The following is an 18,717-nucleotide window of genomic DNA, read 5'->3' as shown; positions in this document are numbered from 1 at the left end:
AGGAATAGAAGAGAAGCATTGCCAAGGAGGGATTGCCTGGAAGATTTTGGGGGTGATGTATAGTTTTACGATCTCTATTTTTGGTGATAGTTTTTTGTGTTTATGCATATGTCAAATATCATCTGTACTGTACACTTCATATGCAGTTTGGTGTACATATTTATACCTCAATTCTCTTTAGAAATGAAAGACTAATTGAAATTACTCATTGAACTCAACCTATGTTATTTTCTTTTCAAGGGTTTCAGACAAGATGGGTGGGGTAAGGGGCAGTGGCAATCATAACTGTGATGGCTAAGTTGGCCCAAAGATCTATTTGAATTCAGTCAAAATGAAGATATGAAAAATCACTTCACTTAAGAGTAATTTCTCTTTTTAACTTCTAATGTAAACAATTATGGATATGCCCTTTCCCTCTCTTTTGCCTTTTGATCTTAGAAATTAGGCAATCTCTGAATATTAACCTTCATTAGAGTGACAGGAAAATGTCCTGTGAGGTCTGAACAAACTGTGGAACTTACCGCCTAGGTCTAATAACTTTCCCAGCTTCTTTCTCCTGGACACTGTGCTACCACACAGAGTCATTGCAGACATAGGGAAATTGATACTTCCTCTTAGAGCTATCAAGGGACTGAAGAATGAGTGAAATTGTCTCTTTTTTATAGATTGAGGTATAATTGACATATAACATTTTCAGATGTACAGCGTGATTCGATATTTGTATATATTGTGAAGTGATCACCACAATAAGTCTAGTTAACATCCATCACTGTTCATAGTTGTAAATTTTTTTCTTGTGATGAAGACTTCTAAGATCCACTTGTTTAGCAACTTTCAAATACACAATACGTATCATCAACTATAGTCACCATGCTATAAATTATATCTTTATTAATTTCTCCCACCCTCCACCCCCTGCCTCTGGCAACTACCAATCTGTAGTCTGTATCTATATGCTTAGTTTTTGTTGTTTAAGATTCTTTTTATTTTAAATTCTACATATAAATGATATCATAGGGTATTTGTCTTTCTCTGTCTCATTTATTTCACTTAGCCTAATGCTCTCAAGGTCCATCCATGTTGTTGCAAATGGCAAGATTTCATTCTTTTTATGACTGATAATATTCTATTGTGTGTATATATATTCTTTATCCATTCATCCATTCATCTATATATTCTTTATCCATTCACCTCCATATCTTGACTTTCTAAAATAATGCTGCTGTGAACATGTTGGTGCATATATCTTTTCAAGTTAGCGTTTTTGTTTTCTTCAGATATATACCCAGAAGTGAAATTGCCTGATTATATGGTAGTTTAACTTTTATTTTTTGAGGAACCTCTATGCTGTTTTCCATAGTGGCTGCACTAATTTACATTCTCACCAAGAGTGCACAAGTGTTCCCTTTTCTCCATAACCTCATCCATACTTATTATTATACTTCTTGTCTTTTGGATAATAGCCGTTTTAACAGGTTTGAGATGGTATTTCAGTATAATTTTGATTTGCATTTCCCTGATGATTAGTTATGTTGAGCATCTCTTCATGTACCTGTGGGCCATCTGTATGATTTCTTTGGAAAAATGTCTATTAAATTCTGTGCATTTTTCCTTGAGATTGTTCTTTGGCTAAATAGTTGTGTGAGTTCTTTATATATTTTGAATATTAACCCTGTATCAAATATATGATTTGTAATTATTTTGTCCCATTTAGTATGTTGCCTTTTCATTTTGTTAATGATTTCCTTAGCTGTGAAGTTTTTAGTTTTATGTAGTCCTATTTACTTATTTTTGCTTTTGTTGTATTTTCTTTTGGAGTCAGATCCAAAAAATCATTGCCAAGACTGAGCTCAAGGAGCTTAACACCTAAGTTTACATCTTTTAGATTTATGGATTCAGATTTACATTCAATTCTTTAATCCATTTTTAGTTATTTTTGTGTATGGTGTAAGATAGTGGCCTAGTTACATTCTTTTGCATGAGGCTGTCCAGTTTTCCCAACACCATTTATTTATTTGATCTTTCCTTTAAAATTTTTAAAAATTTATTTATTTTTAATTGAAGTATAGTTGATTTACAATATTATGTTAGTTTCAAGTGTACAGCACAGTGATACTGTATTTTTGCAGATTATATTCCATTATAGGTTAGGACAAGATAATGGGTATAATTCCATGTACTGTACAATGTATCCTTGTTGCTTATATATTTTATACATAGTAGTTTGTATCTGTTAATCCCATATCCCTAATTTGTCCCTCCCTGTTTCCTTCTCCCTTTTGGTAACCATAAGTTTGTTTTATACATCTGTGACTCTGTTTCTGTTTTGCATATACATTTGTTTATACTAATTTTTAGATTCCACATATAGTGATATCATACAGTATTTGTCTTTCTCTGTCTGACTTATTTCACTGAGCATAATATTCTCTAGGTCGACCCATGTTGCTGAAAATGGCAGAATTTCATTCTTTTTATGGATGAGTAATACTCCATTATATATATATTTCACATCTTCTTTATTCGTCTGTTGATGGGCACTTGGGTTGCTTCCATGTCTTCACTATTGTAAATATTGCTGCTATGAACGTTGGGGTGCAAGTATCTTTTTGAATTCGTGTTTTCATTTTTTCCAGATATATACCAGGAGTGAAACTGCTGGATAATATGGTAGTTCTATTTTTAGTTTTTTGAGAAAACTTCATAATGTTTTCCATAGAGCTAAACTGATTTACATTCCCAAAAAAGTGCACAGGGCTCCCTTTTCTCCACATCCTCTCCAACATTTGTTCTTTGTAGACTTTTTTTTTTGTTTTAAACATCTTTATTGCAGTATAATTGCTTTCCAATGTTGTGTTAGTTTCTGCTGTATAACAAAGTGAATCAGCTATATGTATACATGTATCCGCATATCCTCTCACTCTTGCATCTCCCTCTCACCCTCCATATCCCACCCCTGTAAGTGGTCACAAAGCACCTAGATGATCTCCCTGTGCTATGCGGCTGCTTCCCACTAGCTATCTATTTTACATTTGGTAGTGTATATATGTCAATGCCACTCTCTCATTTCATCCCAGCTTACCCTTCCCCTCCCCGTCTCCTCAAGTCCATTCTCTACATCTGTGTCTTTATTTCTGTCCTGCCCCTAGGTTATTTAGAACCATTCTTTTTTTTAAGATTTTTTTTAGATTCTATATATACGTTGTTAACATATGGTAGTTGTTTTTCTCTTCGCTCTGTATGACAGACTCTAGGTCCATTCATCTCACTACAAATAACTCGATTTCATTTCATTTTATAGCTGAGTAATAATCCATTGTACATATTTGCCACATCTTCTTAATCCATTCACCTGTTGATGGACACTTAGTTGCTTCCATATCCTGGCTATTGTAAATAGTGCTGCAATGAACATTGGGTACATGACTCTTTTTGAGTTATGCTTTTCTCAGGGTATATGTCCAATAGTGGGATTTCTGGGTCATATGGTAGTTCTATTTTTAGATCTTTTAAGGAACTTCCATACTGTTCTCCATGTGGCTCTATCAATTTACATTCCTACTCACAGTGCAAGAGGGTTCCCTTTTCTCCACACCCTCACCAGCATTTATTGTTTGTAGATTTTTTGATGATGGCCATTCTGACCAGTGTGAGGTGATATCTCATTGTTGTTTTGACTTGCATTTCTCTAATGATTAGTGATGTTGAGCATCCTTTCATGTGTTTGTTGGCAAATCTATATATCTTCTTTGGAGAAATGTCTGTTTAGGGCTTATGCCCCTTTTTGGATTAGGTTGTTTGTTTTTTTGATATTGAGCTGCATGAGCTGCTTGTATATTTTGGAGATTAATCCTTTGTCAGTTGCTTCACTAGCAAATATTTTCTCCCATTCTAAGGCCTGTCTTTTGGTCTTGTTTATGGTTTCCTTTGCTATGCAAAAGCTTTGAAGTTTCGTTAGGTCCCATTTGTTTATTTTTGTTTTTATGTCCATTTCTCTAGGAGGTGGGTCAAAAAGGATCTTGCTGTGATTTATGTCACAGAGTGTTCTGCCTATGATTTCCTCTAAGAGATTGATAGTGTCTGGCCTTACATTTAGGTCTTTAGTCCATTTTGAGTTTATTTTTGTGTATGGTGTTAGGGAGTGTTCCAATTTCATTCATTCTTTTACATATAGCTCTCCAGTTTTCCCAGCACCACTTATTGAAGTGTCTATCTTTTTTCATTGTATATTCTTGCCTCCTTTATCAAAGATAATGTGACCATATGTGTGTGGGTTTATCTCTGGGCTTTCTATCCTGTTGCATTGATCTATATTTCTGTTTTTCTGCGGCTACCATATTGTCTTGATTATTGTAGCTTTGTAGTATAGTCTGAAGTCAGGGAGCCTGATTCCTCCAGCTCCGTTTTTCTTTCTCAAGATTGCTTTGGCTATTCGGGGTCTTTTGTGTATCCATACAAATTGTGAAATTTTTTGTTCTAGTTCTGTGACAAATGCCATTGGTATTTTGATAGGGATTGCATTAAATCTGTAGATTGCTTTGGGTATTATAGTCATTTTCTCAATGTTGATTTTTCCAATCCAAGAACATGATATATCTCTCCATCTGTTTGTATCATCTTTAATTACTTTCATCAGTGTCTTATAGTTTTCTGCATACAGGTCTTTTGTCTCCTTAGGTAGGTTTATTTCTAGGTATTTTATTCTTTTTGTTATAATGGTAAATGGGAGTGTTTCCTTAATATCTGTTTCAGATTTTTCATCATTAGTGTATAGGAATGCAAGAGATTTCTGTGTATTAATTTATTATCCTGTTTACCAAATTCATTGATTAGATCTACTAGTTTTCTGGTAGCATCTTTAGGATTCTCTATGTATAGTATCATGTCATATGCAAACAGTGACAGTTTTACTTCTTGTTTTCCAGTTTGGATTCCTTTTATTTCTTTTTCTTCTCTGACTGCTGTGGCTAAAACTTCCAAAACTATATTGAATAATAGTGGTGAGAGTGGGCTACCTTGTCCTCTTCCTCATCTTAGTGGAAATTGTTTCAATTTTTCACCATTGAAAATGATGTTGGATGTGGGTTTGTCATATATGGCCTTTATTATGTTGAGGTAAATTCCCTCTCTGCCTACTTTCTGTAGGGCTTTTATCACAAATGGTGTTGAATTTTGTTGAAAGCTTTTTCTGCATCTATTTAGATTACCAGATGAATTTTTTCCTTCCATTTGTTAATATTGTGTATCACATTGATTGATTTGCATATATTGAAGAATCCTTGCATTCCTGGGATAAACCCCACTTGATTGTTGTTTATAATTCTTTTAATGTGGTGTTGGATTCTGTTAGTATTTTATTGAGGATTTTTGCATGCATCTATGTTCATCAGTGATATTCGCCTGTAATTTTCTTTTTTCTGTGTGACATCTTTGTCTGGTGTTGGTATGAGGGTGATGATGACCTCGTAGAATGATTTTGGGAGTGTTCCTCCCTCTTCAATGTTTTGGAATATTTTGAGAAGGATAGGTTTCAGCTCTTCTCTAAATGTTTGATAGAATAGACCTGTGACACCATCTTGTCCTGGGGTTTTGTTTTTTGGAAGATTTTTAATCACAGTTTCAATTTCAGTGGTTGTGATTTTTCTGTTTATATTTTCTATTTCTTCCAGGTTCAGTCTCGGAAGGTTGTGCTTTTCTAAGAATTTGTCCATTTCTTCCAGGTTGTCCATTTTATTGGCATATAGTTGCTTGTAGTAATCTGTCATGATCCTTTGTATTTCTGCAGTGTCAGTTGCTACTTCTTTTTCATTTCTAATTTTGTTGATTTGAGTCTTCTCCCTTCTTTTCCTTGACGAGTCTGGCTAATGGTTTATCAATTTTGTTTATCTTCTCAAAGAACCAGCTTTTAGGTTTATTGATCATTGCTATTGTTTCCTTCATTTCTTTCTCATTTATTTCTTATCTTATCATTATGATTTCTTTTGTTCTTACATTGGGTTTATTTTATTCTTTCTCCAATTGCTTTAGGTGTAATGTTAGGTTGTTTATTTGAGATTTTTCTTGTTTCTGAGGTAGGATTGTATTACTATAAACTTTCCTCTTAGAACTGCTTTTGCTGCATCCCATAAGTTTTGGGTCATTGTATTTTCATTGTTCATTGTTTCCAGGTATTTTTTGATTTCTTCAGTGATTTCTTGGTTATTTAGAAGTGTATTGTTTAGCCTCCGTGAGTTTGTGTTTTTTCCAGTTTTTTTCCCTGTAATTGATATCTAGTCTCATATTGTTGTGGTCAGAAAAGCTACTTGATAAGATTTCAATTTTCTTAAATCTACCAAGGTTTGATTTGTGGCCCAAAATATGATCTATCCTAGAGAATGTTCCATGAGCACTTGAGAAAAAAGTGTATTCTGTCGTTTGTGAAAGGAATGTCCTATAAATATCAATTAAGTCCATCTCGTTTAATGTGTTATTTAAAGCTTGTGTTTCCGTATTTATTTTCATTTTGAATGATCTGTCCATTGGTGAAAGCGGGGTGTTAAAGTCCCCTACTACGATTGTGTTACGGTCAATTTCACCTTTTATGGCTGTTAACATTTGCCTTATGTACTGAGGTGCTCCTATGTTGGGTGCATAAATATTTACAATTGTTATATCTTCTTCTTGGATCAATCCCTTGATCATTACGTAGTGTCCTTCTTTGTCTCTTGTAATAGTCTTTATTTTAAAGTCTATTTTGTCTGATATGAGATTTGCTACTCCAGCTTTCTTTTGATTTCCATTTGCATGGAATATCTTTTTCCATTCCCTCACTCTCAGTCTGTATGTGTCCCTAGGTCTGAAGTGGGTCTCTTGTAGACAGCCTATATACAGGTCTTGTATTTTATCCATTCAGCCAGTCTATGTCTTTTGGTTGGAGCATTTAATCCATTTACATTTAAGGGAATTATCCATACGTATGTTGTTATTAGAATTTTCTTAATTGTTTTGGGTTTGTTATTGTAGGTCTTTTCCTTCTCTTGTGTTTCCTGCCTAGAGAAGTTCCTTTAGCATTTGTTGTAAAACTGGTTTGGTGGTTCTGAATTCTCTTAGCTTTTTCTTCTCTGTAAAGGTTTTAATTTCTCCATCAAATCTGATTGAGATCCTTGCTGGGTAGAATAACCTTGGTTGTAATTTTTTCCCTTTCATTACTTTAAATATATCCTGCCACTCCTTTCTGGCTTGCAGAGTTACTGGTGAAAGATCAGCTGTTAACCTTATGGGGATCCCCTTGTATGTTATTTTTCCCTTGCTGCTTTTAATATTTTTTCTTTGTATTTAATTTTTGATTGTTTGATTAATATGTGTCTTGTCATGTTTCTCCTTGGATTTATCCTATATGGAACTCTCTGCTCTTCCTGGATTTGAATATTTCCTTTCCCACATTAGGGAAGTTTTCAGCTTTAATCTCTTCAAATATTTTCTCTCTCTCTTTCTTTTTCCTCTTCTTCTTCTGGGACCCCTATAATTCGAATATTCATGTACTTAGTGTTGTCCCAGAGGTCTGTGAGACTGTCCTCAATTCTTTTCATTCTTTTTTCTTTATTCTGCTCCTCAGTTGTTGTTTCCACTATTTTATCTTCCAGGTCACTTATCTGTTCCTCTGCCTCATTTATTCTGCTATTGATTCCTTCCAGAGAATTTTTAATGTCATTTATTGTGTTGTTCATCATTGTTTGTTTGCTCTTTAGTTCTTCTAGGTCCTTGTTAAACATTTCTTGTATTTTCTCCATTCTATTTCCAAGATTTTGGATCATCTTTACTGTCATTACTCTGAATTCTTTTTCAGGTAGACTGCCTATTTCTTCTTCATTTGTTTAGTCTGATGGCTTTTTACTTTTCTCCTTCATCTGCTGCCTATTTCTCTATCTTCTCATTTTGCTTTTCTTACTGTGTTTGTGGTCTCCTTTTAGCAGGCTGCAGGTTCATAGTTCACATTGTTTCTGGTGTCTGCTCCCAGTGGGTAAGGTTAGTTCAGTGGCTTGTGTAGGCTTCCTGATGGGGGGGTGACTGGTGCCTGTGTTCTGGTGGATGAAGCTGCATCTTTTCTTTCTGGTGGACAGGACCACATATGGTGGTGTGTTTTGTGGTGTCGGTGAAGTTATTATGATTTTAGTCAGCCTCTCTTCTAATGGGTGTGTTTCTGTTCCTGTCTTGCTAGTTCTTTGGCATGGGGTGTCGAGCTTTGGAGCTTGCTCATCATTGAGTTGAGCTGGGTCTTAGTGTTGAGATGGAGATCTCTGGGAGAGTTCTCGCCAATTGATATTACATGGGGCTGGGAAGTATCTGGTGTCCAGTGTCCTGAACTCATCTCTCCCATCTCAGGGGCTCTGGCCCGACACCTGGCTGGAGCACCAATACTCTGTCAGCCACACGGCCAGGTACGTGGGGAGTTTCTAGCCTTTTGGGAAGTCTGAGGTCTTCTGCCACTGTTCAGCAGGTGTTCTGTAGGAGTTGTCCCACATGTAGATGTATTTTTGATATATTTGTGGGGAGGAAGATGATCTCCACGTCTTTCTCCTCTGCTGTCTTGAAGGTCCTTGCCTATTTGTAGACTTTTTGATGATAGCCATTCTGAAGAATGTGGGGTGAATCTCATTATAGTTTTGATTTGCATTTCTCTAATAATTAGTGATATTTGAGCATCTTTTCATGTGTCTATTGCCATCTGTATGTCTTTTTTGGAGATGTCAATTCAGGCCTTCTACCTATTTTTTGATTTGTTTGTTTTTTTGATATTGAGTTGTATGACCTGTTTATCTATTTTTCATTTTAACCTCCTGTCAGCTGCATTATTTGAAAATATTTCCTCCCATTCCATAGATTGTCCTTTAATTTTATCAATGGTTTCCTTTGCTGTACAAAGCTTTTAAGTTTCATTAGGTCTGATTTGTTTATTTTTTCTTTTCTTTATTTTGTTTTAGGAGACAGATTCAAAAAAATATTGTCACAATTTATGTCAAAGAGTGTTCTGCCTATGTTCTCTTATAGGAGTTTTACAGTGTTAGGTCTTTATTCCAATTTGAGTTTATTTTTGTATATGGTGTTAGAGACTGTTCTAATTTCATTCTTTTACATGTAGTTGTCCAGTTTTCCCAGCACCACTTCTTGAAGAGACTCTCTTTTCTCCATTGCATATTCTTGCCTCCTTTGTCATAGATTAATTGACCATAGGTGTGTGTGTATTTCTAACTGTCAAACATTGATCTATGTGTCTGTCTTTGTGCCAGTACCATTCTGTTTTGATTACTGTAGCTCTGCAGTATAGTCTGAAGTCTGGGAGGGTTATACCCCCAGCTTTGTTCTTTTTTCTGAGGATTGCTTTGGCAATGCAGAATCTTTTGTGTTTCCATATAAATTTTGAGATTTATTTGTCCTAGTTCTGTGAAAACTGTCCTGGGTGTTTTGATAGGGATTGCATTAAATTGCTTTGGGTAGTATGGCCATTTTCATAACATTAATTCTTCCAGTCCAAGAATATAGTATATCTTTCCATTTATTTGAATCATCTTTAATTTCATTCATCACTGTTTTATATTCTTCAAAGTCTAGGTCTTTCACCTTCTTGGTAAAGTGTATTCCTGGATTTTTTTTTTGATGCAACTTTAAACAGGATTTTTTTAACTTTCTCTTTCTGATACAGTAAGTTCCCTAGATATGAATCTTCAAGTTGCAACTTTCAAAGATGTAAACGTGTGTTCACATGTCCAATCATGTAAGTTAGTTCATGTGTCTGGTGTACATTGTCACATGTATGCATCCTCTACAAGTAGTTGTGCTTTTGTGTAATGTAGTGTAAGATTCAAAATGTTATGGGGTGGGATAGGAAAGTGGGAGGGAGACACAAGAGGGAGGGGATATGGGGATATATGTATGCATATGGCTGATTCACTTTGTTGTGCATTGGAAACTAGCACAACATTGTGAAGCAATTACACGCCAATAAGTATGTTAAAAATAAAGAAAAGAAAAGAATTGACACTAAAAAGAAAAAAGTTATCTTTACTTTTGTGTTTGTTTTTTATGTATTATTTGTGTGAAAATTATTATAAACTTATTACAGTACAGTACTATATAGCCAATTGTGTTAGTGGAGTACATAGGCTAACATTGTTGGACTTATGAACAAATAGGACTTAGGAATGTGCTCTCAGAATGAAACTCATTATTATGTAGGGGATTTGCTGTATTTCATTATTAGTGTATAGAAACACAACAGATTTCTGTGTATCAATCTTGTATCCTGCAACCTTGCTGAAGTCATTTATTAGTTCTGACAGTTTCAAGGTGGACAGATACTCTCTATATAGAGTATCATGTCATCTGCAAATAGTGACAGTTTACCTTTCCCTTTCAATTTAGATACCATTTTATTTCTTTTTCTTGCCTGATTGCTGTGGCTAGACGTTCCAATACTATGTTAAGTAGAAGTGGTGAGAGGGGGCACCCTTGTCTTGGTCCTGAGTTTGCAGGCAGGCTTTCAGCTTTTCATGGTTGAGTGTTACATTGGCTGTGGGTTTGTGATAAATGGCCTTTATTATGTTGAGATATGTTCCCTCTATATCCACTTTGCTGAGAGTTTTTATTATGAATGGATGTTAAATTTTATCAAATGCTTTTTCTGTGTCTATTGAGATGATGATGTGGTGTTTGTCTTTTCTTCTGTTAATGTAGTATATCACATTGATTGATTTACATATGTTGAACCATCCTTGTGACTCTGGAATGAATACAAATTGATCATGGTATATGATCCTTTTTACGTATTGTTGGATTTGGTTTGCTAATATTTTGTTGAGGATTTTTGCATCTATATTCATCAGTGATATTGGCCTGTAATTTTCTTTTCTTGTAGTACCTTTTTCTGGTTTTGGTATCAGGGTGATGGTGGCTTCATAGGATGAATTTGAGAGTGTTCCTTCTTCCTCAATCTTCTGGAATAGTTTGAGATGGATCAGTATAAGTTTTTCTTTATATATTCAGTAGAATTCCCCTGTGAAGCCATCTGGTCCTGGATGTTTGTTTGCTGGGAGTCTTTCTTTTTAATTACAGATTTAATTTCACTTATAGTGATAGGTCTGTTTAAATTGTCTGTTTCTTCTTGACTCAGTGTTTGCAGGCTGTATGCTTCTAGAAATTTGTCTGTTTCTTCTAGGTTGTCCAATTTGTTGGCATATAACTGTTCATAGTATTCTCTTATGATTTTCTGTATCTCTGTGGTATCAGTTGTTATTTCTGCTCTTTCATTTCTTATTTTGTTTATTTGTGTCCTTATTTCTGCTCTTTCATTTCTTATTTTGTTTATTTGTGTCCTTTGTCTTTTCTTGGTAATCCTGGCCAAAGATTTTACCAATTTTATTTATCTTTTCAAAAAAACAGCTCTTGGTTTCATTGATCATTTCTAATTTTTTAAAATCTCTGTTTTATTTATTTCCTTTCTGATCTTTATTATTTCCCTCCTCTTGCTGACTTTGAGGTTTGTTTGCTCATTTTCTAATTCTTTTATGTGGTAAGTAAGATTGTTTATTTGAGATTTTTCTTGTTTCTTGTTGGAGGCCTGTATTACTATGAATTCTCCTCTTAGAACTGCTTTTGCTGCATTCCACAGATTTTGGAGTGTTGTGCTTCCATTTTCACTTTCTTCAAGGTATTTTCTGATTTCCTCTTTGATTTCCTCATTGATCCATTGGTTTTTTTAGTAGCATGTCATTTATTCTTCATGTGTTTGTTCTTTTCCTTTTTTTTTTTTTCTGTAGTCGATTTCTGGTTTTATACCATTGTGGTCAGAAAAAGTGCTTGGTATAATTTCTATCCTCTTAAATTTGTTAAGGCTTGTTTTGTGACTTAGTATGTGATCTATCCTGGAAAGCGTTCTATTCTTACTTGAAAAAAAATGAGCATTCTCCCTTTTCTGGTTGTAGTGTCCTGTAGGTATCTATTAAGTTCAACTCGTCTATTGTGTCCTTTAGGACCTTGGTTGCTTTATTGATTTTCTGTCTGGATGATCTTTCCAATGATGTAAGTGGGGTGTTAAAGTCTCCTACTATTGTTGTATTACTGTCAATTTCTCCCTTTACTTCTGATCAACACCTTTCTTTAAGGGACTTTTCTTTTTCTAGTGTATATTCTTGTCTCCTTTCTTATAAGTTATTTGACCATAGATATATGGATTTATTTCTGTGCTCTCTATTCTGTTCCACTGATATATGTTCCTGTTTTTCTTGCAATACCGTTTTGTTTTGATTACTATAGCTTGGTAATACAGTTTGAAGTTGGGAAGTTTGATGCCTCCAACTTTGTTTTTCTTTCTCAAGATTGTTTTGGCTATCTTGGGTCATTTGTGGTTCCATACAAGTTTTAGGATTGTTTGTCTATATCTGTAAAAAAGTCCATGGGAATTTTGATAGAGATTGCATTGAATCTGTGGATTGTTTTGGGTATTATAGACCTTTTAACAACATTAATTCTTCCAATCCATGAGAATGGACTATCTTTCCATTTATTCATGTCTTTTTAAATTTCTTTCATCGATGTCATAATTTTCAGCATATGATCTTTCACCTCCTTGGTTAAATTTATCCTTAGATACTTTATTTATTTTGATGCAATTGTAAATGGGATTGTTTTGTTAATTTCTCTTTCTGATAGTTTGTTTTTAGTGTACAGAAAAGCAACATATATTTGTATATTGACCTTGTGTCTTGCAACTTTACTAAATTCATTTATTAGTTCTAACAATTATTTTGGTGGTGAAATTGTGTCTTAAGTACTGAAGGATTCACTAAAATGGACATACAGTCTCAAAGACAGGTATTGAATTATTGTTTACCTGTGTCTGGTGAATGTTTCTTCTAGAGCAAGTCTTCTTTATTATTCCTAATCTAGAGATTTACTTTGAGCCACTTTATTTATTCTTTATTGCTAATGGTATTTATTTTTTTATTGCTGATGGCCATAAACTATGGAACTATGAAAATAACTAATGGGCCAATTGTAAAAATCTCCAGATACCTCCTTATTTTAATCATATATTGGAAAGACACATAGGGGTGAGTTACAATTCTTCCTGAGGCAAAATTTTTCTCCAGCTGCGAACCTGTGAAACCAAACAAGTTATGTGCTTTAAAAATATAATATTGAAACAGGCATAGGATGGGCATTCCCATTCCAAAAGGGAGAAACAGGAAAGAAGGATGGGGTGATGTGTCCCAAGCAAGTCCAAAATCTAGGAAGGCAAACTCCATGAGTGTTAAGGCTCTAGAAGAATCTTCTTTGGCTTAATGCTCTGCTTCCCAGACCCACTGAGGTAGCAATATTACCCTCACAGCTGGCTGGTCACTGCCCACATCAAAGCTCTCTGCAGTGGCTCCACCCATTCCATGGCTCTCTGCTGGGGCCTTGTCCATGCCATGGCTCTGTCAAGTGGTGATACTGCTAATAGCACTTCAGGGGGCCCCACCTTCATGCCTTTGCTTGGAGGCCATCTTCTCTGTTGAAACCTAAACAGTGGCCCCAATTTTCTCTGAAATACTGTTTTGGTCCTTTTTCCTTTTTTATTAAGTGTAGCACATATTCAGAACCTTCCATCCTGTTTTTTCTCTGTTTCCTTGAGTCCCAGTTTGTAGTGTTTCTGCTAGTATAATCCCATCTCTATTCCTGGATTCAGCTGAGTTGGCTGATTAACTCCATGGTTCACACCCACACTAATCTCCTTATCAATTATCTGCCAAAACCTTAATTTTCTCTTTAGAACAGCTTTCTCATTTTTTGTAAATTAGGTAGGATGAGAATTTTCCAGATTTTAAAATTTTGGTTCCTTTTTGCTTAAAGTTTGTCTTCACTCATCTCTTTCCTCTCACATTTTACTTTAAGCAGTCAGGGAAAACCAAACCACTCCTTTAATACTCTGCTTAGAAATCTCCTCAGCTAAATATTCAATTTCACCACAAGCAAGTTCTACCTTCCACAAAACCCTAGAACATAAACATAATTCAGCCAAGCTTCTTGCCACTTGTTAACAAGGATATTCCTTTCTGAATCATCCAATAACATGTTTTTCATTTACATCTAAGACGTCATCAGAATATCTTTTACTGTCAATTTCTACCAACATTCTGTACACATTTATTTATGTATTCACTAAAAATATGAAAGTTTTCACTACAGCTCTCCTCTTTTTTTTTCTGAGCACTCAGCAGGATTGTCTTTAAAAGTCCCTTCATGGCAATATCAAAAATTTCTGGCACAGACTTCAAAACTCTTCCAGCCTCTGCCCATTAGCCTGTTTCAAAGGCACTTCCACATTTTTAGGTATTTGTTATAGTACCATCCCACTTCTTCGTACTGACTTCTGAGTTAGTTTGGGCTGCCTAAACAGAATACCATAGACTAGTTGGTTAAAAAAACATAAATTTGTTTCTCACAGTTCTGAAGGCTAGAAGTCCAAGATCAAGGTGTTAGCTGATCTGGCAGCTGGTGACAACCCACCTCCTAGCTTGTAAATGTCAATCTTCTTGTTGTACACTCACATGGCAAAGAGCAGAGAGAGATAAAACAAGCTCTGTCATGTCTCTTCTTATAAGGATATTAATCTCATTCATGAGGCTCCACATGTTTGACCTAATTATCTCCCAAATACCCTGACCACCTAATACCATCACTTTGTAGGTTAAGATTTCAACATATAAATTTGGGGAGATGAGTACAAAAACATTCTGTCCATAGTACTTCCCAAAAGTCTAATTAAGCAACTTGGTTGTATTGTTGAAGATATCAGCCTTCTGCAAATTGCATTTAAGATGCCAAGAATAGAAGGCTTTGGCCATAGGACCTGGCTGGAAAATATTGGCCCCACTGGACTGTACTCAAGTTTCTCTCCAATGTAACCAAAGTATTGTTTAGAATGGTCTTATATAGGAAAATCTTCTGAATGTTTGATGCATATGAGAAATTATTATTGTTCCTCTGTTGGTAAAAAAAAAAGGAAATTGTTGGAACAAATAATTGGATTATTGAGATCTATGAACTAACATAGAATTAATGATTCTTGGTATGAGTAAGCTTAGTTTCTTTCCAAGTGAGAAAGCAACCCCATTCCCCAAACTCCCTCACATGGCCTTAAAATATGCCAACAATCTGGATGTCTACTGTCCAAATGGGGATTGTTTCTCTTGAATTCTCTGTATCTAATTTGGAACAAAATATAGGCCATTTTTATTATATTCTGCATTTACATCCTGATTTCTTAACTTCCTAGTCTCCTAATTCTATATTTTCTAAAAGAAGTAACCACATTCTCCTCTAAGCTATGGTAGTTAATCTAAGAAGCTACTTATCCTAGTTGTGCTGATACCAATAGAGTTTTTTGTATCACTTTTTAATTTTTTTTTGGCTTGTGGGCACTGTTTTCAATGGCTTGACTTTTGAAACCTGTATTGATTTTATACCTTTAAGAGACTTTTTCTGTATTTGTATATATCATATATTATATTTTAATATGTCATATATTATGTTTTTGAAGTCATATGAACTTTAATAATTGAATCACCAGAATTGCAGTGGTGTCTAGTATGTTGTGTGTTAAAGCATGCTTAATGTCTTTCTAAGAGAGAGCCTCAGAGACCTAAGGACATTTATCCATGCAGAACCCCATGAAGTCTGAATATATGAATTTGTCATACTCTCAAAAATAATCCTGTACAGGGTAACCTGTTAAGGAGACAAGGGACCTCCATGTACATTTTTTGAAACTTCATGTGAGTCTATAATTACTTCAAAATAAAAAGTTTAAAGAAGAACTCTCAAAAGAAATATGCTGATAAGTGTGAGACTCAGTAAGTTTGGAACATTCATCAGAAATATGCTGATTAGGCTTTCTGTGGTTGCCCTTGTTTGTTACTTAACTTGATTCAAAATCCACCTCATGCCAATTATGACAACTAACATATCAGTTACATAGTTTATTGGAACAGTAAAATTAACATTTGAGAGATATACAACATAAGATGAACAATAGCATTTTTATATTCTTAGCTTATCTGAAAAAGTAATTTTTAGGGCTAGTTGAAGATGTGGAAAGAGAGGTGTACTTGAAAGTAAGTGCTCTCATCTGTCACCTCTGCTTCTGCTTCCTGTGTTCACAATGAAGAAGCAATCAATGAAGAATTTGAAACAGCATGTATCCCAGTTCTATGTATCCGTCTCCTCCCATTGATGTGCAGTTTTTCCTCTGTTATAAATCAAGTGTCAATGAACCCAATAGATGGACAAGTTACTAAGCTTCTATTCTTCCCCAGTGATCTTTTCTGTTTATCATTATATCTACATCATGCTGTCTTGATGACTAGTTTTATGAACCTTGATTGGTAGTATGGCAAGTATGGCAATTCCTCCCATCTTCTTATTTTTTTTTTTAATTCTACAGAGGATTTTTAAAAACTATTCTTGGACCTTTGCCTTCTATATAAAGGTAATAATTAGTTGTCAATGTACTCAGGAAACCCAGTGGAAATTTTGTGGAAAAATGCACTGAATACATATATTAATGTGAGAATCAAAATGCTTACCCATAGTAAATTACTGCGTTATGAACGTAGAATAAATTTTCATTTAGCTCTACAAATTGCCATGTTTCTTGCTCACATTGATGGGTCAAGGGAATCAATAAATTATATCTGTCTTTCTTACTGAAGTACTTGAGAAGTTTAAGAGACAACAAGGGAGAAAATGTGAAGATCAAATCCTCATCTTCTAATTAAATGGCATGTGAAAGACAGACCTTACATGATTGTCATGTCACAACAGACATTCCACTAACTACTCCTACAGGGTTTCTAAGGTTTTCCATGGACATCTGAGACCCACATAAGACTCCAGGGGAGAGAGTTCTAAGCATCCAGAGATGTGTGCTCTCTGGAGATTTCAGAGGCACTCTGAGACTGTGAGGCTAACTACGTAAATGGAATGGTGTTCAGGAAGGTGGATTTTCTCCTGTTCCCTTGGTGAATAACTGGGAACAGTTATATAGGATGTGTATCAACAACCATCAGTATACTTTATACCTATTCTATCAATCAATCATTAATTGGTTATATTGATTGTATCATTAATACCCAGGATACACTTATGATATTAGAAATACTATTATTTACATTTTAGAAATGATGAAACACTTAAAAAATATCTTGGAGAACAATAATTAGTTTTTTTGAGGTGCGGGTATCCAAACTCATAGCTCTGGCCACAGAGCCTGCATTTTTTTCCCATGACCCTCAGAGTCTGGGAAGAAAAATACAGCATCTAGTTTAGAAAGACTCTGTGTTTGGTGAAGGCTAAAGGGGGAATAAGAGGATGAAGGGTCCTTAAGTTCCCTTTACTATGACTGGGCCAATATGAGGTCCACTTTGTTCTTAGACATTCCTGCCAACTGTTAACCAGATTGCTCAAGGGAACAGACACAGCCTGGACATCAAGGACAATGCTCCCCTTGGCTGCATTTTTTGTATCATCTAAATTGCTCAGAGGAGCCCTCTTTCCCATATACCTCCCGACATCTTGCAATGGGGGAGAGATTTCTGACGTTGTTTCCTTCTCGCATATTTTCTTCTCTTCTGTACTAAAAATGCACATATCCTTAAATAATATTATTTTGTATTTTGGAAAGTACTGAAACACTTCGGGGTTTCATTAGGTCCCATTTGTTTATTTTTGTTTTTATGTCTATTTCTCTAGGAGGTGGGTCAAAAAGGACCTTGCTGTGATTTACGTCATAGAGTGTTCTGCCTATGCTTTCCTCTAAGAGTTTGATACTTTCTGGCCTTACATTTAGGTCTTTAATCCATTTTGAGCTTATTTTGGTGTATGGTGTTAGGGAGTGATCTAATCTCATACTTTTACATGTACCTGTCCAGTTTTCCAGCACCACATATTGAAGATGCTGTCCTTTCTCCACTGTACATTCCTGCCTCTTTTATCAAAGATAAGGTGACCATATGTGCGTGGGTTTATCTCTGGGCTTTTTATTCTGTTCCATTGATCTATCTTTCTGTTTTTGGGCCAGTACCATACTGTCGTGATTACTGTAGCTTTGTAGTATAGTCTGAAGTCCAGGAGCCTGATTCCTCCAGCTCCGTTTTTCGTTCTCAAGATTGCTTTGGCTATTCAGGGTCTTTTGCGTTTCCATACAAATTGTGAAATTTTTTGTTCTAGTTCTGTGAAAATTGCCAGTGGTAGTTTGATAGGGATTGCATTGAATCTATAGATTGCTTTGGGTAGTAGAGTCATTTTCACAATATTGATTCTTCCAATCCAAGAACATGGTATATCTCTCCATCTATTTGTATCATCTTTATTTTTTTCATCAGTGTCTTATAATTTTGTGCATACAGGTCTTTTGTCTCCTTAGGTAGGTTTATTCCTAGATATTTTATTCTTTTTGTTGCAATGGTAAATGGGAGTGTTTTCTTGATTTCACTTTCAGACTTTTCATCATTAGTGTATAGGAATGCAAGAGATTTCTGTGCATTAATTTTGTATCCTGCAACTTTACCAAATTCATTGATTATCTCTAGTAGTTTTCAGGTAGCATCTTTAGTATAGTATCATGTCATCTGCAAACAGTGACAGCTTTACTTCTTCTTTTCCGATTTGGGTTCCTTTTATTTCCTTTTCTTCTCTGATTGC

General features: G+C 35.1%; 1 protein-coding gene across 5 annotated transcripts in view; it reads left to right on the top strand.

Annotated features, from left to right (window-relative positions):
- LOC111167648 (uncharacterized) overlaps positions 1 to 18,717 on the top strand; it is a 44,872-nt gene extending 26,155 nt beyond the window's left edge. For all 5 annotated transcript variants that reach the window (XM_022560696.3, XM_022560697.2, XM_022560695.2 and 2 more), the window contains one exon: positions 1 to 18,717. This exon is cut by the window's left edge and continues 10,332 nt beyond it. The gene's annotated coding sequence lies outside the window, so the exon portion shown is untranslated.

The sequence above is a fragment of the Delphinapterus leucas genome, chromosome 6, assembly GCF_059928025.1.
Source record: "Delphinapterus leucas isolate spDelLeu-1000000601 "Yukka" chromosome 6, BTC_Dleu_Yukka2, whole genome shotgun sequence".
Lineage (NCBI taxonomy): Eukaryota > Metazoa > Chordata > Mammalia > Artiodactyla > Monodontidae > Delphinapterus > Delphinapterus leucas.
The sequence above is the reverse complement of the archived record's forward strand: the minus strand, read 5'-3'. Positions and strand labels throughout refer to the sequence as shown.